This window comes from Stomoxys calcitrans, chromosome 5, assembly GCF_963082655.1.
Source record: "Stomoxys calcitrans chromosome 5, idStoCalc2.1, whole genome shotgun sequence".
Lineage (NCBI taxonomy): Eukaryota > Metazoa > Arthropoda > Insecta > Diptera > Muscidae > Stomoxys > Stomoxys calcitrans.
Window position 1 is genome coordinate 35,784,675 of NC_081556.1, and position 21,419 is coordinate 35,806,093.

General features: G+C 40.0%; 1 protein-coding gene across 1 annotated transcript in view; it reads left to right on the forward strand.

Annotated features, from left to right (window-relative positions):
- LOC106083451 (UNC93-like protein) overlaps window positions 1-21,419 on the forward strand; it is a 362,273-nt gene that overhangs the window by 85,116 nt on the left and 255,738 nt on the right. The window contains exon 2 of the mRNA XM_059369267.1: window positions 15,281-15,296. The gene's annotated coding sequence lies outside the window, so the exon portion shown is untranslated. The remainder of the gene's footprint in view (window positions 1-15,280; window positions 15,297-21,419) is intronic.

Below are 21,419 nucleotides of genomic sequence, written 5' to 3' on the forward strand. Positions count from 1 at the left end.
GCCTAAAAAGAGATGCCGGGAAAAGAACTCGACAAATGCGATCCATAGTGGAGGGTATATAAGATTCGGCCCGGCCGTACTTACCACGCTTTTACTTGTTTCTTTTATTTTTTTAAATCGACAGATCGGTCTTCGAACTTAACCTGCCCATGGACAAACAAATAATCAGGGCAAAGTTTCAGCCTAATGTCTTCATTTTTAAGGAGTGTTGCGTGATTTCAACAGACAAGCAGACGAACGGACATGGCTAGAATGTCTTAGGTTTTTACGACGATCAAGAATATATACTTTGTAGGATGGCAAATAGGTATTTCGATATATTACAAACGGAATGACAAAATGAATATAACACCACCCTTCGGTGGTGGGTTTTTATACCCAAAGCGGATAAAATTGCCCTACACAAGACAGTACTATTCGTGTTGTTTGGTGGATGTGAAGTATGGGAACTAGAAGCCTCAATTTTTGGCTCATTTCGATGAAATTTGGCCATTTGTGACCTTCAACATAAAACAGAGCTCAGATTGGTGCAAAAATAGATATGACTCCATTGACATTCAGAGCCCCATTAGTCTGAACTTTGTTATGTAAAGTTTATTTTTAACCCGTACACTTTTATGGTGCCATATTCATTGAATCACATAAATAATCGAATATAATTAAATTCGCATAAAATGTTTGCGTTATCTTTATTACCATTCTGTTGAATGTAGTTATTATTGTTATTATTTTTGATTTTAAATTTTAATATATATATGTGATACCATAAAATATTTATAAATTAGTAAATATTAGCATTTCTTATATGATAGAATTTTCATATGCAATGTGTAACAATACAAAACCTAACAAATGTCCACATATCATATGCAAATTTCCACATATTTATTTACATGCACATTTAAGTGTACATTAAATTGATATGCAAATTAATTTACTTGAAAACAAAATGCAATCATACCTAACAAAAATTGCAAATTGTAAATATATGTTTAGTGTTGTTGAGAGCGTAACAAATACGCTTAACATGGATTCATAAAATTGTGACAACATTTGACAGAAGCGTCGAAATGAGTGGGGGTTTTTGGAAGTTATTTGTAAATAAAATATTCGTGGAAATAGTCAAAACGCATAAAATTCGGCTCCGCTGAACCAGGACTGTGGAGTCGAGTTTTTGAGACCGAAATCGAAGTACACTATTGAGCTGGAGTTGAAGTTTGATTCGGAGTTGAGCACCCTTGCCCCGACTCCGAACCGCTCTCCGACTCCGGCTTAATATTCCGACCCTGGTTCGAACATTGGATAACCATAACCATAACCGCAGCCCTGGTCCGAACTTTGGACAACCATTTATGAACTCATAGTAGGTTAGGTTGAGAAGAAGGCGCGGATATCAATTCGCCCCATGTCACTATGGTCATACGCCTTAACCAGTAGTCGGCATGTTGTGCGCTCTAAATACTAACAAGTAAGAGCGTGCTAAGTTCGGCCGCGCCGAATCTTATATACCCCCACCATGGATCGCATTTGTCGAGTTCTATGCGCGGTATCTCTTTTTAGGCAAACAAAGAATATTGAATAAGAACTGTTGTGCTATTGGAGCTATATCAAGTTATAGTCCGATTCGGACCATAAGTGAATGCTGAAAATCATAGAAGTCATTGTGAAATATTTCAGTTCATTCTGATTAGAATTGCGCCTTGTAGGGGCTTTATAAGCAAACTCAGGAGATCGGTTTATATGGGAGCTGTATGAAGCTCTTGATCGATTCAGACCGTATTAGACACATATGTTGAAGGTCATGAGAGAAGCCGTTTTACAAAATTTCTTTCAATTCGGATGAGAATTGCGCCCTCTAGAGGTTCAGGAAGCCAAGATCCCAGATCGGTTTATATGACAGCTATATCAGGTTATGTACCGATATGCGCCATACTTAGAACTATTATTGGAAATCATAACAAAACACACTTCATGCAAAATTTCAGCCAAATCGAATGAGAATTGTGCGCTATATGGGCTCAAAAAGTCAACATCCAAGATCGGTTTATATGGCAGCTATATCAGGTTATGTACCATACTTAGCACAGTTATTGGAAGTCATAACAAAACACTTCATGAAAAATTCCAGCCAAATCGGATGAGAATTGCGCGCTCTATGGGCTCAAGAAGTCAAGATCCAAGATCGGTTTATATGGCAACAATATCGGATTTTGCACCGATTTAAACCATACTAAACACAGTTGTTGGAAGTCGAAACGAAACACGTCATGCTAAATTTAAGCCAAATCGGATAGGAATTGCGGCCTCTGGAGGCTCAGGAAGTCAAGACCTCAGAGTAGTTTATATGACAGCTATATCAGGTTATGGACCGATTTCAACCATACTTTTCACAGTTGTTGGAAGTGATACCAAAACACTACGTGCAAATTTGAAGTCAAATCGGACGAGAATTGCGCTTTATAGAGGCTCAAGAAGCCAAGACCCAAGATCGGTTTATATCGCAGATATATCAAAACATGGACCGATTTGGCCCATTTACAATCCCAACCGACCTACACTAATAAAAATTATTTGTGCGAAATATCAAGGGGCTAGCTTTATTCTTTCGACGGACAGACTGACGGACATGGCTAGATCGACTGAAAACGACATGACGATCAAGAATATGTATACTTTATGGGGTCTTAGAAGCATATTTCGAGGAGTTACAAATAGAATGACGAAGTTAGTATACCCCCATCCTATGGTGGAGGGTATAAAAAGTAACCTCAAAAAAGAAAACTTTAGTCAGGAATTCCGTGCTGCTTACAAAATCCCTAATTGCTTTCCATACCATGCGCCGAAATTGTTTTATGTCTGCTGTCTGTGTCCCCCCGTAAGTGCCGGTGTCTGTTAGCCGCGAAATCCGAGCAGTGACATAAGAAATGATCCAACGTCTCATCATCTTCTGCACACGCACTACACATGCTATCACTTGCTGCACCGATTTTGCATAAGTGAGTTAGTAGCCCTACGTGTCCTGTTATGATATCGAAAGCTTTACTGACCTCCTGCTTGCTTCCTTTCAGTAATAACCTTTTCTACTCACAATCCGGATCTCGCCAAAGGATTTTCGCTGTCTTACCAATTATTTCGTTGTTTTACAGTGTTACATGCGCATTGGTAGCCCACGCTCTTAACTAGGAAGGACTGCGGGTTAACCAAGGCGTTAATCTCCTTCTTATAGTTCAATACTGTTCGTGACCTTACGTTCCTGGTTGTTAGTGCCCTTATGGCCATTTAACTGTCCGTAAAGATATTCACACTCGACGTCTTCGCGTTATAACCACATCACTTCACACATTCCATGATCGCCGCATCTTCGCCTGCAGGACCGTATTATGGCAGGCAGTCTAAAACATATCTCAGTCCCTGGGTTTTCAATGTAGACCCCAGGCCCATAACATAACATAACATAATCTTCCAAACGGCAATACTTGGAATCCGTCAGTCCAAGACTGTGCGGATGGCAGCATTGCCTCGCACTTGACTTCAAGTGTGGTCTCAGGTATCCGATCGGAAACCTCTTCCCTTCCTTTCAGGTTTCCTATCGTTGCCACGATTATACTGCGATGATATGAGCTGCTCTCATCCTCAATCCATTCTTCCATCGCCTTAAGTCTGATATCCGTGTGGCTGCCTCACATTTAATCTAAATGTCAATGGGTCGGACATCTAAAATAGTCTCCAGTGCCCTAGTGAGCGCTGTTCTCTGAACTTGTTGTATGGTCCCAACGTTGCCCTTTTTCTCCATAGCAGTCCGTCAAACTATTGATAAGTAAATATTGGTCTAATCACGCTTCTATAGAGTCAGCGGACTATTCTCGGATTCAGGCCCCATTTCGAGCCTACGGCCGGTCTACACAATGCCCAGTATCTGTGAGCCTTCTCAGTACACACCTGAATGTGACACTTCCAATTAATTTTCCTAATCAATGTCGCTCGCAAGTATTTGACCTTGTCAGATATCGAAATCGTTCTATTGAGGAAACGTGGTGCCTTAAATTGGCCCACCTTCTTCTTTCTCGTAAACACGCAGAGTCGTATGACATCTAAAGGACCTTTTCGGTCCTTCTGCATAGCTGATTCGGATCCTTTCCGCTTCGAAGTATTATAACATCGTAGCGTAGCATACGGCTTCAAATCCCTCTACAGTCAGCATCCGTAATAGGTTATTTATGGTGGTCATGCATAGGAGTGGCGATAAAATGGCACCTGTTACGTTACCGACGCAACATTTTTCGTTATATTTATGTTATGGAACCCACAGTTTATCCACCTGTTCCTTAGAATATGTTTTATACTGTCTCTAAGTTCCGGTCCACCCAGTATTGTTCTAAGGTTTTGATCAAAGTGTCGGTCCGCACACTGTTATAAGACCCCTCGATGTCAATACATGTCTTGGCATAGAGGGAGGCACATTTGTTGTCTGATGTCGCCGAAATTTAAGACAGTGATCGGACCAGATTTGGATATAGCTGCCATATAGACCGATCTTTGGATTTAAGGTCTAGGGCCCATAAAAGGCGCATTTATTGCCCGATGTTGCCGACATTTGGGTCAGTGAAGTGTGTTATGCCCTTCAACATATTTCTTCAATTTGGGCCAGATCGGTTCAGATTTGCATTTAGCTGCCATATAGACCGATCTCTCGATTCAAGGTTTTAGGCCCATAAAAGAAGCATTTATTGTCCGATTTTGCCAAAATTTGGGACAGTGAGTTGTGTTAGGCCCTTCGACATCTTTCTTCTATTTGGCCCAGATCAGTTCAGATTTAGATATAGCTGCCATATAGCACGATCTCTCGATTTAAGGTTTTGGATCCATACAAGGCGAATTTATCGTCTGATGTCGCCGAAATTTGGGACAGAGAGTTGTGTTAGGTCGTTCAACATATTTCTGCAATCTTGCCCAGATTAGACCGATCTCTCGATCTGAGGTTTTAGGCCCATAAAAGTGCATTTATTGTTCGATATCGCCGAAAAGTGAGTTGTGGTAGGCCCTTCAACATATGTCGATGTTGCCGTAAATTGGGACAGTGAGTTGTGTTATAGCCTTCGACATCCGTTTTGAATAAGGCTCAGATCGGTTTAGATTTGAATATGGCTGCCATATAGACGGATCTCTCGATTTAAAGTCTTGGCCCCATAAAAGGCTCAAATTTGACACAGTGACTTATGTTAGGCTTTTTGATATTCTTGTCGTTTATGGGTCAGATCGGTCTATATTTGGATATGGCTACCATAAAGACCAATAGTTTGTTCTGCAAAATTGAACAATGATCTGTTTTTATTAGACCATGTCGAATTTGATCCAAATCGGACCATATTTCGATAAAGCTGCTAAGGGGGCATAAATTACGCTTTTTACTCCGGATTATGACGAAAGGTGGTTTACCCGAGGTGGTGGGTATCCAAAGTTTGACCCGGCTGAGCGCCTTTTTACTTGTTCTGTAGTAAAGGGTGATTTTTTTGAGGTTAGGATTTTCATGCATTAGTATTTGACAGATCACGTGGGATTTCAGACATGGTGTCAAAGAGAAAGATCCTCAGTATGCTTTGACATTTCATCATGAATAGACTTACTAACGAGCAACGCTTGCAAATCATTGAATTTTATTACCAAAATCAGTGTTCGGTTCGAAATGTGTTCAAATTTTGACAAATTTTGTTCAGCGATGAGGCTCATTTCTGGTTGAATGGCTACGTAAATAAGCAAAATTGCCGCATTTGGAGTGAAGAGCAACCAGAAGCCGTTCAAGAACTGCCCATGCATCCCGAAAAATGCACTGTTTGGTGTGGTTTGTACGCTGGTGGAATCATTGGACCGTATTTTTTCAAAGATGCTGTTGGACGCAACGTTACGGTGAATGAACACATTTCGAACCGAACACTGATTTTGGTAATAAAATTCAATGATTTGCAAGCGTTGCTCGTTAGTAAGTCTATTCATGATGAAATGTCAAAGGATACTGAGCATCTTTCTCTTTGACACCATGTCTGAAATCCCACGTGATCTGTCAAATACTAATGCATGAAAATCCTAACCTCAAAAAAATCACCCTTTATATATGCGGATAAGGAATCACTCGCTTTCGATGCACCCGAAATTGTTTACATCGGAATACTCCATCGTTTTAGAATTATTATGTTCTTCTCTAACACAATAACGCTAGAAACAATTTCGTTTCATGTTGGAGGTTACAGTATGCACACAGAATTGCTAGTGGTTGAAAGTTTTTGAAATCAGTTTACTATGATCTGCCATACGTAGCCCTTTGGGCCTTACCTCGAAGTTTTATCTAACATTTCGCTAGGGGCATACCCATAACTTCAGGTAGTCCTACTGGAATTGCATAGGTAGTTGCTACCACCAAAGATGAACCCGCACGAACGTAGCGCGTTCTTACTTGATATCTGCTATTATGCACAAAAGTACCTATTGCGAGTATATAAATTATTGTATGGAAATAGTAGCTACGGTCAAACTTTGCTCCTAAATATCTCATACCCACAACTCTGTCACAGGAATTCAAGTGTGCAATGTGTAATCCTAAATGTCTTAGATAAATATATTTGTTTAAAATATCTATAACATGCATTTTGAATGTACACAAATTAATTTCTTCATGTACGAGTATGCATATATATTAGAGGTTGACTGGATAAATAAACAATCATATAATATAAGCAACACAACAAATGATGCGTTTACAACTTGCAAAGCTGTATTTAAAGTGCATAGTAAATGATGTAATTTAAAGAGATGTTTCAAAGGATTTAATCAGGTCAATTCAATAAAATAGGCGCAGCGAAAGAGTTATATTCGAATGGTGTCCAGAAAAAAGTCTATAATCATATATCTATTAAAAAAACATTTTCAAACTGTACTTCTTTTATCTGTGCCTGTGAAAGGGAATTTTAGCATATTTTTAAACTGATTTTTTTTCTTCCTTCTTCAATTGATTCTCCCCTCCTCTTTCATATGTTTGCAGTTCTATACTAAATTGCACACCCTCCTCATTATTTTGAAAACCACCAATGTTGTATAGTCCTCGGTCTAAATGTTTCCCTTGTATCTTATGGCTAACATTTATAAATTATGAAGTAATCGTTTTCTGTTATAAACGCATTTGCCAGCATTACATATGAGTTTAGTGTTTCATTCGACCTCGAATGTAGAACATGAGCTTGTTCGCACTTATTTACAAAGAATTGATTCAATATGCAATCAATTTGATAATTGATTGCTGTTTTACACAACATCACTTATTAATTGATAATGACCAAACGTACATATACACCGCCAGTGTGTAATGCATCCCAAAAATGTTATTGCGTTAATTCATTTACACTTCGTCCAATCATACGTACGTTGTTATCGTATAAAATAATGATGCGAAAGTTTCCTTGATTCAATTGTGAGCTAAATGGAAAGAATGAAAAATTATTGAACATCTTGATATTGCGGGTGTATTAAATAAAGTTAAACCGACATAAAGCCGTATTACGATATGATAACGACCAATAGAGTTACTAACCTATCTAGTAGAGCGCCATCTCATGCAGTTATATTATCTACACTTATTTCGAAGGTTCGCAGTATACATCACCGTAGAGCAAAGGTTAGCATTTTCGCATATGACGCTGAACGCCTAGTCTCGAATCGTAGCGCAAACATCAGAAAAAAATTGTCAGCGGTGGTTATGCCCAGGGATTCGGAGTGAAGAGGAGCAGACCTATCTTTAACGGAGCGAGAACGAAATTTTCAGGACCCAGAGTGGTTTCCAATATCAGAGCCCGCCCCGCTCCGACAAAATAAATTTTTTTTTAATTCACATTTTTTTATACCCAACACCATAGGATAGGTGGTACTTATATTCATTTAGTCAATCCATTTGCAACACATCGAAATATCAAATTCCAAACTTTATATATCCTTGATTGCCGTAAAATTATAAAGCGATTTAAAGATGCCATTGTGTCTATTCGTCCGTCTATTGTAATCATGCTAAAGCCTTAAAAAATTTTGATATTGAGCTGAAATTTGGCACAGATTCGTATTTCGCCCGTACACAGACATGTTTTTAATTATCCAAAATGGGGTGGACAATATTTGGATATAGCGGTTTTGAGCTTGAAAAAGGCGAATTTATTATCTGAAACGCTAAAATTTCAAACGATGGGTTTTTCCAGCCAAATATGGTCCCGATCGGACATAAGGCTTAAGAAGTAAAACCGGATATTCCATTTTTATATGGAAGATATTATTATGCATAGGAGATATTATTATGCATAGGAGATATTATGCAAAATTTGAGACAAATCGGATAAGAATTGTGTCCCAAGATCAGTTTATATGGGAGCTATATACGGTTATGAACCGCTTGAGACTCTACTTGACAAGAATTTTGGAGGTCATTAAACAAACAGATTTCCAAAAGTTTAATCCAATCGGATGAGAATCGCGCTCTCTAGACGCTCAAGAAGCTATTTCGGGAGATTGTTTTATATAGGGGCTTTATAAAAATATAGTCCGATATAGACCACGATCAAGAATATATATAATTGTAGTTGAATATTGCTTGATTTGTAATCGTAGGGTAAAAATAATATGTATATATCTTGCCTTATGATGCAGTGAAAAATAGTCTATTTAATTTTAAATGAGCGTGGAGCGGAGCAGAGAGAAAACAAGTAAAAGCGTGCTAAGTTCGGCCGGGCCGAATCTTATATACCCTCCACCATGGATCGCATTTGTCGAGTTCTTTTCCCGGCATCTCTTCTTAGGCAAAAAAAGGATATAAGAAAAGATTTGCTCTGCTATTAGAGCGATATCAAGATACGGTCCGGTTTAAACCACAATTAAATTATATGTTGAAGACCTGTGTAAAATGTCAGCCAATTCGAATAAGAATTGCGCCCTTTGTGGGCTCAAGAAGTAAAATAGAGAGATCGATTTATATGGGAGCTGTATCGGGCTATATACCGAATCAGACCATAATAAACACGTATGTTAATGGTCATGAGAGAATCCGTCGTACAAAATTTCAGGCAAATCGGATAATAATTGCGAACTCTAGAGGCTCAAGAAGCCATGATCCCAGATCGGTTTATATGGCAGCTATATCAGGTTATGAACCGATTTGAACCATATTTGGCACAGTTGTTGGATATCATAACAAAATACTACATGCCAAAATTCATTCAAATTGGATAAGAATTGCGCCCTCTAGAGGCTCAAGAAGTCAAGACCCAAGATCGGTTTATATGACAGCTATTCAAGGTTATGGACCGATTTGAACCATACTTGCCACAGTTGTTGGATATCATAACAAAACACGTCGTGCAAAATTTCATTCCAATCGGATAAAAATTGCGCACTCTAAAGGCTCAAGAAGTCAAGACCCAAGATCGGTTTATATGGCAGCTATATCAGGTTATAGACCGATTTGAACCATACTTGGCACAGTTGTTGGATGTCATAACAAAACACGCCGCGCAAAATTTCGTCCCAATCGGATAAGAATTGCGCATTCTAGAGGCTCAAGAAGTCAAGACCCAAGATCGGTTTATATGGCAGCTATATCAAAACATGGACCGATATGGCCCATTTACAATACCAACCGACCTACACTAATAAGAAGTATTTGACAGAACATTTGTTCCGCTAGCCGAACGTAGAATAGCATTCCAAGTGTCTCTATCTTCTGCGCTCATTCTAAAATCTCTCCCCCTACACCTTGTGAAGTACTATGCCATGTGAAAATGTCTCCCCAATGTGGTGTCGTAATGCGGCACGCCGTTCGGACTCGGCTATAAAAAGGAAGCCCCTTATCATTGAACATAAATTTGAATCGGACAGCACTCATTGATATGTGAAAAGTTTCCCACAGTTCCTTAATGGAATGTTCATAGGCAAATTTGCAATTTTGCAATATAAGCAAACTAAGGGTACATCGCGCACAAAAAACGGAATTGAATATGAAGTCGTCGATCTTACTATCTGGGAGTACATGAGCATCCTGACTCTCTCACTCAGTCCTTCACTTATTCGCATAACCCCGTACAATATCGCATATGCGGCCTTACCTTTTCTTATGTTCTCACTAACATGCTTCACAAAGAACATGCTCTCTTGAAAAATGGCAAACAAATACCTTGTGCTCTCAGCATTAGTGAGCATGCCCTATTTTCACTGGTAGAGAGAATCGCCAAATATTCTTAAAGAGTCACATTCCTTTAAATATATATATAATGTACCTACATTTATTTATATTCCGTATACTCGTTGGGCTGAGCTCATCAATTTCTTCCGCAGTTTCAATTGGAAGCCTTGCTTTCTTGATATTGACGTATATGCGGCGGCTGAAATTATGGAGAAAATAATGTTCATTGATAAAAGATTATTTATTTCATCTAAAATAAATTCGGGTCAATCAAAGGACAAAAGCTGGTTCAACCAGATATGCAGGAATGCCGACAAATCAAAAGAGGAGGCATTAAGAAATTGGCGTTTAAATAAAAATGTCATTTATAAATTGCTGCGCAAGCAGACAAGAACTTCATGTGCCATTGTACTCAGACGCGAAAAGTTTCTGCATAAACAGCGTCTTCTACTCCCGACTATTATTGAAGACGACCAGATATTCACTGACCCGATTGATAAGTCTAACCTGCTGGCTGACATGTTTGCGAGAAATTCTTCCCGGCCGGAAAGCCATCAACCACTTCCTGTTATTGAAGACGTATCTAGTTCCATGCCTCAGATATATTTTCAAATGGCATATCATCACTTGTTGTATGCAAGTATTCTTTGAGGCTCAATCGTCCTTTACGCAATCTTTTCAACCTTCCTTACCGTGCGGGTGTTTTTCCGGCGCGTTGGAAAATTTTGAAAGTGAAGCCAATTCACAAGAGTAGCGAGACGACCAACCATGCGAATTACCGACCAATAGCGTTATGCTTCACGCTTTCCAAAATTATGGAGAGCATGGTTAGCTACCATCTCGTGAGATACTTAGAGTTCAGTGGTCTTCTTAGCGACCGACAGTATGGGTTCCGCAGAAATCGCTGCACGATCGACCTGATGGCTTTCCTGACGGAACGTTGGAGTCGCTCTTTTCACCAGTTCGGTGAGAGAAAGGTCGTTGCTCTGGATATCTCCATTTGACATAGAGCAGGCAAAATATCGATGGTACTATCGACGCTATCGATATTTTATTTTCTGTCTGAATATCAATTGATATTTTGCCCAATGATACTATCGGCAAAGTTACATTTTTTCCTAAAATTTAACAAAAATAAGCGATCTGACGCTGAGTGTATCCTATAAGACGCATTGCGCCTATAGAGGGCGCTATTTTCATTCGATGAGCTTAAATTTTGCGAATTGATATCTCCCATGACTTCCAACTAACTTTACTAAATTTGGCTTTATTCGGTCTGTGCATTGATATAGCTTTTAAATAAATCGATCTCTTGATTTTTACTTCTCATTTTCGTTTGAAATATAGGTAATGGGATATTATTGATAGTATCGATAACATCGAATGTTGCGATATCTATAGTTTGCCAGCTCTATTTTAACGGAGTCTGCCACGGTGCACGCTTTTAGTGTCGATGATGACTTCGCTCGATTTATATCGAGCTTTGTTAAAGATCGCACTATAAGTGTTATTGTAGGTGGGATTGTCATTGACCATCTATTGGGTGTGACTTCGAGTCCGATCTGATCATTCGACCATAGGCCGAGTCTTCGAGAGATTGAAGACAGGAAGCGGATTATGGACGTAATACTTTGCCAGGATTTTATTTAATTGGGGTCGAATGAACAGAGTGGATTTTTATGCACGCTAGACACAGTGCTGTTTGTTGTCCCACAAACAATTCACCGACAGTTTATAACCGTCAATATCTATCGACGGTGTGGATATCAAGCAATCAGAGGCTCTTGATGGCCTGGGCATGAAGATTCAATGTGATGTCCATTAGTCAAAATATATATTCGAAGTGTCAAAGGAAGTCTTCAAGTGCTTGGGCGTTCTTAATATCTATACTACGTATATCAGACCAAAATTACCCTAGGGCTGCCTGCTCTTGTCCAGAGTCGGGCGTTGGTGTTGCTTGGATATGGTAGGATATCTAACTCCATTGTTATACTAGAGCTTCGTCGAAATGTGGGTTGTGTGGCGCTTTTCTATCGATTCTTCCACGGTGTGTTCGTCGGAAATCAGTCTTTTGATTCCTCACTCGAGGTTGATTGTCAGAAATACAAGAATTTATTGAAGCTAACACCGGTTTGTAATCGATCGGACTATGTACTACCGAGAAAATTCTTTTTTCGCATGGACGCTTCGTATGTGGAATCGATCTACGGCAGAGGAGGCATATCCTAACACCGACCACTGTGGGACCCCCATATTAACATCTATTTCCGTAGATAGAGAAACTTCCAACGCCACCATGAAGTTCCTACTATGAAGGTTACAAATGTCGTCATATTAGGGTCAAAACCATAATTCTGAAATTTCACACCGTCTATCATAGCCACACTATGCCACACCGTCTATCGTAGCCTAGACCGACCTCTATTGTCCCACTGTGCCTCCTTAAACTATCAGACACCTTCGTCGCCCAAACCAACAACGCATTTGTCGTGAAGGTGCCCCCACGAAATCCGAACGGATATCCCGCTAGGACATTTTTACATAGATAGTGTCATTGGTCCGATTCAAAATGAGAATTTCAAAAAAGCAAAAGCAGAGAAATGGGCTTTCTGGACGAGGATCTGTTTGGATGTTTTCCTGGAACTTTAAACTATTTCCAAATGAGTCGACCCATGTGGTACGTCAAGTTTTCCATTCTCCTTACCACCTTCATAAACATTAATCTTCTTATGTTACGATACACATCCCTTCATGCTACTTATTTAACTTTACTTTAATTGGCTATGACAGAACATTTGTTCCACTAGCCAAACGAAGAATAGCGTTCTAAGCGCCTCGAACTTCTGCGCTCATTCTAAAATCTCTGACACCAACTTTCGAGATGTCTTCCACCACTTGATCTTTCCATCCATCGGACTCTTGATCTTTCTGGTTTGCGTGTACCACCGTATTTGCCTTCAAAATACAGTCATCATACAGCTCATGGTTCATACGTCGCCTATATTCTCCCCCTTCTTGCTACTACCTATTGAGCTGAAACTTTGCACAGATTGTTTTTTTTTTTGTCTATAGGCAGGTTAAGTTTAAAGAGGGGCTATATCGGACTATATCTTGATATAGCTCCCATATAGACCGATCCGCCGATTTAGGGTCTTAGGCCGATAAATGTCTCATTTATTATCCGATTTTTCTGAAATTTGGGACAGTGAGTTGTCTAACGCCCTTCGACATCCTTCTTTAATTTGGCCCAGATCGGAAAAGATTTTGATATAGCTACCATATAAACCGATCCCTCGATGTAAGGTTTTGGGCCCATTTTTATTACATTTATTATCCGATTTTGTTAAAATTTGGGACAGCGAGTTGTGTTAGGCCCTTCAACATCCTTCGTCAAGTTGGGTTAGATCGGATCAGATTTGGATATAGCTGCCATATAGACTGATTCTCCGATTTAGGGTCTTAGGCCCATAAAATCCACATTTACTATCCGATTTTTCTGAAATTTGGGACAGTGAGTTGTCTAAGGCCCTTCGACATCCTTCTTTAATTTGGTCCAGATCGGAAAAGATTTTGATATAGCTGCCATATAAACCGATCCCTCGATGTAAGGTTTTGGGCCCCTAAAAGCCACATTTATTATCCGATTTTGTTGAAATTTGGGACAGCGAGTTATGTTAGGCCTTTCAACATCCTTCGTCAAGTTGGGTTAGATCGGATCAGATTTGGATATAGCTGGCATATAGACCGATTCTCCGATTTAGGGTCTTAGGCCCATAAAATCCACATTTATTATCCGATTTTCCTGAAATTTGGGACAGTGAGTTTTCTTAGTTCCTTCGACATCGTTCTTCAATTTGGCCCAGATCGGATCAGATTTGGATATAGCTGCCATATAGACCGATCCCCGATTTAGGGTCTTAGGCCCATAAAAGCCACATTTACTATCGGATTTCGCTGAAATTTGGGAGATTGAGTTGTATTAGACCCTTCGACATCCTTCGTCAATATGGCCCAGATCGGTCCAGATTTGAATATAGCTGCATATAGACCGATCCTCCGATTTAGGATCTTAGGCCCATAAAAGCCACAATTATTATCCGATTTTGCTGACATTTAGGACAGTGAGTTGTCTTACGCCTTTCGTCATCTTTCTTCAATTTGGCTCCGATCGGATCAGATTTGGATATAGCTGTCATATAGACTGATCCCCCGAGTTAGGGTCTTAGGCCCATAAAAGCCACATTTATTATCCGATTTTGCTGAAATTTGGGACAGTGAGTTGTCTTTGAGCCTTCTACATATTTCTTCAATTTGGCCTAGATCGGTCATGATTTGGCTATAGCTGCCATATAGACCGATATCTCAATTTAAGGTATTGGGCCCATAAAAGGCGCATTTATTGTCCGATGTCGGCGAAATTTGAAACAGTGAGTTGCGCTGGGTCCTTTGACATTCTTCTTAAATTTTTCTCAGATCTGGACCGATCTGAGAAAATTTTTGGTTATATCTACCATATAGATCGATATCTCGATTTAATCTCTTTGCCCCATAAAAGGGTTATTTATTATCCGATTTCACTAAAATTTAACAAAGTGACTTATGTAAGGCTTTCGACATTCGTGTCGTATATGGTTCAGATCGGTTTATATAGCTACTAAAAAGACCAATATTTTGTTATACACAGTTGGACAACGACTTGTTCTTATTAGTATTTGTTCCAAATCGGAAAATATTTCGATATAGCTGTTATAGGGCATGAGGTATGCATTTTCATCGGATTTTGATGAAATGGGGTTTTCATATATACGCAAGGTGGAGGGTATCCAAACTTCGGCATTGTCGAACTTAACGCCTTTTTTACTTGTTTAGTCTTGCTTTACCATATGTTCCACACTATTGAGGTTTTACAAACGTATTGACGAAACTTATACAAATTCATAATCTAATTAAAAATTTCTTTTTAAATTTTTGGTTCTGTCAGACTTTGCCAAACTTTCTATGATTTTTCTCTGTAATTCATTATTTCCGTGTCTTTTCCAATTAATTAATAAATATTTTTTTTTTTATTTTCAGGTTTAGCATGTGGCAGGTATGTTAACTTTTAACGAATTTTACAATCTTTCAACAAATTTTACAATTTTACTTGTGATAAAATTTCGGTTACTTTGAACATTATTGTATCCTTGCATATCGACTTAGCTTACTTTCGAATTAACGCAATGATATGGTACAATTTAACGAAGATGTAAACTGTGAGCCGGTGATATGCGATATGAGTAGGCCATGAAAAGTTTATGTGAAGCACATAAATAGAATTTAGCCTTAAATGCAGGGATTTTGAAAGAACTGATTCTGATATATGAAAAAGCTTTAAAATGAAGTGTTAGAAATGTTCATCGGTTTCATTGAAGTGTTTAAAAGTTGTTTGGTTTCATTCTAGTGAAAAGATTAAAGTCCCTAATTTAAGTAATTGCCTGCAAAAACAATGAAGTCTTTAAATCTTCCTTCCACCCACACAGTAGTGACACATACTAATTATCATCAAATTAACTCGACTTGGGCCCATAAATTGGCAGCTTTATTGCCTGTTGTCTTTCACTTGTTGTTATAGAGAGAGTAAAAGCGAGAGAGAGAGTGAGAGAGAGACAGAGAACATTTTTGGCCTTCTAAAGGCTTTCCTTGTAATGCCAGCGATCTAAAACTGACCTGGCCTATAATTTTTTGTTTGCCTCTTGTTTTTCTTTTGTCTGTCCGTTTGTTGATGCTTTACATCTTAGGCCTTAATTGGTTTCGGTTGCTTTTAGATGTGTGTGTGTGTGTGTGTGTTAATTTATTTAATTGTAGCCTAAAGACTATTTCCTTGCGTTTGTATACAATTACAACTGGCTTATGGGAGTTTCATTCGCCTTCCCAAAATATTTAATTATTTTAACGGCTTTTATAAGACGCTGACACCTCCTAGGGGTCATTATGTTTGAGAAAAAAATGGTATGTCCGCGGAACGCCAGAGGTGTCATAAAGGCGTAAAAAGGATGGATATTTCAATGAAATAAATTTTGTTATTATTATTATTGTTATTTTGGGGCAATCATAAAAGCGGTAAGGGAATAAGATCTAATTTCTAATTGAGTTGCCTTGAGAAAAATTCACAAAAGACCTAATATGATGATTTTAAATATGGCCTTTAGACAGTTGAATGGTTTAAGCAATTCATTTTTGTAATTTATATGATTTAATTTTTATACCTGTCATGATATAGGGGTCGAGGGTACAGGTATTTTGTTGCTCAATTGCAATACATTGATGTACATATTTATCTCCAGCCCTATTAAGTGCCAGGATGGAGCCATATCTACGTGACAGACACAAACACACACATGTATGTGCATCCCGCGTAGGAACACTTCTAGCAGGCCACCTTGTCAATACATCTTAAAAGATGGGTGCATGACTATGTTAAATCGTTGAAGACATAAACCGATAGCCCATACAATTGGTTGATGACATTTTCATATAGCTGTGGCGAAAATCATACATGACATCTTAAGTGACATTGTGAACAAAAATATCATCATGTCTCATGACAATTCACTGGTCTGCTGTAATGTCCGTTAGAGAGCGTCCATTTTTCGAAGAAAAAAAATTAAAAAAATTTTAAATTTCTCAATAAAAAAAAATTGTGCTGGGTTCATGAACACGATTAGGCAATTCGTCGACAGTCAAATTGTATAGGTTAGGTTGAAAAGATGGTGTAAATATTAATCAGCCCCGTGCCCCTAAGACATACACGTAAGCCAGTAATAGGCTTGTTATACGCTCTAAATACAAAAAAAGAAACCTAGAAAAAAAAAATAAGTTAGGAATTCCGTGCTACTTACAAAATCCTTAATTGTTTTCCATACCACTTCTCTAAGTTGGTTCACGTTTGCTATTGTGTCCCCACCTAAGTACCGGTATCTGTTATACGCGAAAGCCGGGCAATGGCAAAGGAAATGCTCCAACGTCTCATCATCTTCTCTGCATGCCCTACACATGCTATCACTTGCCGCATCGATTTTACATAAGTGAGGTCTTAGTCCTATCTGTCCCGTTATGACACCAAAAGCTGTACTGACTTCCTTCTTACTTCTTTTCGGTAATAGCCTCGTCTTCGTACGATCTTGATCCCCCCATAGGATTTTCGCTGTCCTACCGACCGTTTCGCTGTTCCACAATGTTGCATGCGCATTCGTCACCCACTCCCTTAACGGGTTGACGCAGTCCACCCGAAAGGGTTCGGGTTGCAAATGCAAATTTTTCCCACGCACATTCCACTAAGGAACAGGGTCAAACTTCTCAAATATCAATGAGTGCAGTCCGATTCAAGTTTAAGCTCAATGATAAGGGGCCTCCTTTTTATAGCCGAGTCCGAACGACGTGCCGCAATGCGTCATCTCTTTGGAGAGAAGTTTTACATGGCAAATGTTGCCAGCATTAGGAGGAAAGAACCACCGCTGAAAATTTTTTTCTGGTGGTCTCGCCAGGTCGCGAAACCAGGCTTTCAGCGTCATAGGCGGACATGCTAACCTCTGCGCTACGGTGGGTTCGGGTTAACCAGGATTATTGACAGCAGTCCTCTGGCCTTCACCGCCAAATCGAATGCCCTTTATTTCCCCTTACTCCGTTATGGCCCGGCACCCAAACGATGTCGATTTTGCCATCCTGAGAGAAGGCGTTAATCTTCTTTTTACAATGCAAGACTGTTCGTGACATTACCGCCTGGTCGTTATTGCCCTAATGGCAATTTTACTGTCCGTAAAGATGTTCACACTCGACGTCCTCGGGTTAGCACCACACCACTTCACGCATTCCGTGATCGCCAGGATCTCTGCCTGCAGGACCGGCGGAGCTCCGGGCGAGATCCAGGCAGTCTAAAACAGATCTCAATCCCTGGGTTCTCAATGAAGACCCCCAGACCCACTCTGTCATCTAGCTTTGATCCATACGTGTAACATGATCTTCCAAATATCAATACTAGGGTTCTGTCAATCCAAGATTGTGCCTCGCACTCCACCTCAAGTGTCGTCTCAGGTATCCGATCGGAAACCTCTTGCCTTACTTCCAGGTTTCCTATCGTCGCCTCGATTATCCTCAATCCACTCTCCCATCGCCTTACGTCTCACGCAGTGGCTGCCTCGCATTTAATCTGTATATCAAAGGGTCGGATATCTAGAATAGTCTCCAGTGCCATAGTAGGCGTGGTCTTCATCACTCCGCCTATGCCAAGACAACATGTTCTCTGAATCTGTTGTATGGTCCTTATGTTGCACTTTTTCTCCATAGCAGTCAACCAAACTACTGAGGCGTATGTAAGTATTGGTCTAATCACGCTCCTGTAGAGCCAGTGGGCTATCCTCGGATTCAGGACCCATTTCAAGTCTACGGCCCGTGTATATAGTGTCCAACATCTTTGAGCCTTCTCAGTACGTTACTGAATGTGTCGCTTCCGATTCAGTTTCCTTTCCAAGATCACACCTAAATATTTGACCTTGTCAGATATCACAATCGTTTTATTGAAGAAACGTGATGCGTCAAATTGACCCATCTTCGTCTTTCTCGTGAACAGGCATATTTCAGTCTTCTCTGGGTTAACATTGAGACCCATGGGTCTACCCAAGTCATAACCATATGCAAGAGCTTTTCGGCACTTCTGCTGGTTCGGATCCTTACTCCTAAGAGGTTTTATAACATCGTTTGCATAGCAGACGGCTTCAAATCCCTCCTTAGTCAGCATCCGTAATAGGTTATTTATGGTGGTCACCCAAGGAGTGCCTTAAAATGCCCATCTGTGGCGTGCCCTGTTCCACTTTCTCCCTTATATATATGTCAGGGGACCCGCAATTTATCCACCTGTTCCTTAGCATATGGTTTATCCAGTCTTTAAGGACCCGGTCAACTCGGTACTGGTCTAATGAATGGATCAATGTGTCGGTCCGCACACATTGATCCCCCTCGATGTCAATGCATACCGCCAATGTGTTCGTCTTGGCATCTAAGGATTCTTCTATTTTATGCACAAACTCGTGCTGGGCAGTATTTAAGCAGTTCGCTGGATGTCCTACTCTTTATCATGGTATCCACAATGCGTTCCATGGTTTTGAGTAGAAAGGACGTAAGGCTTATAGGCCTTTGGTGTCGCATTATTTGCTTTGCCGGGCTTGGATATACATACCAGCCTTGTCTCCTGTCAGGATTTCGTAGTATATGCAAGTTCTAGGCACGCTGTGAAAATAGTGGCCAGAAGAAGCGCCAGATAGTCTACCTCCTTTTGTACAATAGTAACGCCGACTTAAATAGTTTGAAGTTCCTCAAACCTTCCTTGACCATAAATTCCGTTATGATAAGCCTTCGATCAACCTCTTTATTCCAAGATTCTGCTGTCTCCGTGAGTCCCATCGTATCCAGTGGAAAATGCTTGTTCATCAAAAGTCTCAACATGTCGTCCGTTGTCTCTGCTCTCACTCCCATGTCGTCTACTGACAATTCATTTTGGACATGGGCTTTTAAGAGAAACTTTTTCATCTTGGCGGCGTCATTAACGCTATTGACCCGGCAAATAGCTTCCAGGAGGCACGTTTTGCCGCTCTGGTAATCTTATTGTATTCCTTGAGCCGTGTGTAGTACACTTTCAATAAACTTCCGCTTTTTTACGAAGTGCTCTGTTAGTCTGCGGACCTCTTTCCCAATGTTGCATATCTCCCCGGTCTTTCAGGCTTATTCTTGGGCTGATTTCCTTTCCCGAAGAGGACAACTATATTCGAAAGATTCCACCAGTGCAGTCGTAATCCTGTTGACATTGTCATCAATGTCTTCTATACTTGGACAATCTAAATTATCTTGCCCAAGGCTACTTCTGAGTAGTCTTCCGGATTTCGTCCAGTTGGCTTTTAACTTATTACAGAGACTTATCGGATTCGGTGCTGGCCGTGCTATTCTAAACCTAATGTAGCGATGGTCTGAGAAGGAATGCTCTGTGGAGGCCCTCCAATCCTGAACCTCACATTCTAAAACCTCCTCCAATATTAATTATCAATTAGGTCGTGAGTATTCAAGATTTATGCCAGGGCTTGGCCCCGCTTATTAATGTTGGTACTACCCCACTAAATGTAGTGAGAGTTCGCATCGCACCCTATTAGTACCTCATTTGCTGTCTATTTTGCTTTCCTCACCAACAGTTGCAGCTTCGATGTGGGTGGCGGTGTCGGAGAGTCGAAAGGTAGATAAAGTGATGCCGGGTATGCTCCATCGTCTCCCTGTCCCATCACTATTGCATTCGACGTTGACATTGGAAAATACATACTTAAAATTTTTATGACAAATAACGCAGGTCCTTGGCCGAGTACCAGTGTTAGCTTAGAATAATCCGTTTGTTTGTTTTTTTCTATCAGAGTGTGAGTTGCTGTCTCGCTCCGGTGGAGCTTTATTTGGATGACCTCAATCTTTGATCCCCCATTAGATGGGCTTCTTGGGAGTGGGCGTCACTGCACTGCCTTATGTTTTATTGGGTTGCCCAAAAAGTAATTGCGGATTTTATAAAAGAATGTAAATGCATTTTTAATAAACCTTAATCAAATATACTTTTTTTACACTTTTTTTTTCTAAAGCAAGCTAAAAGTAACAGCTGATAACTGACAGAAGAAAGAATGCAATTACAGAGTCACAAGCTGTGAAAAAATTTGTCAACGCCGACTATATAAAAATCCGCAATTACTTTTTGGGCAACCCAATAGTATTAGGATCTTTGCATATCCTAGTCTTCCTAATCTAGAGAAAGTCGTTGATGGTTCCATCGTAGGATCTCTCTTTGTTAGGCTGTTTTGAGTCTACCGTCCCTGCACTGCGTGATGTTCCAATATTAGGATCTTTGTCCTATACTAGTCTTCCAAATCTTGAGTATATGAGCTTCTTGGGGGTAGGTTATGGTCTCATCGTCGGCTTCTGTGCGTTAGGCAGCATTGAGTTCTCTGTCACTGCACTGCGTGATGTTCCAATATTAGGATCTTTGTCCTATACTAGTCTTCCAAATCTTGAGTATATGGACTTCTTGGCAGTAGGTATGATCTCATCCTCGTCACTGAGTTCTCTGTCACAGCACTGCCTGATGTTTCTGCATTAGCATCTTTAACCATCCTAGTCTTCCTAATCTTGAGAAAATCGTTGATGGTTCCGTCGT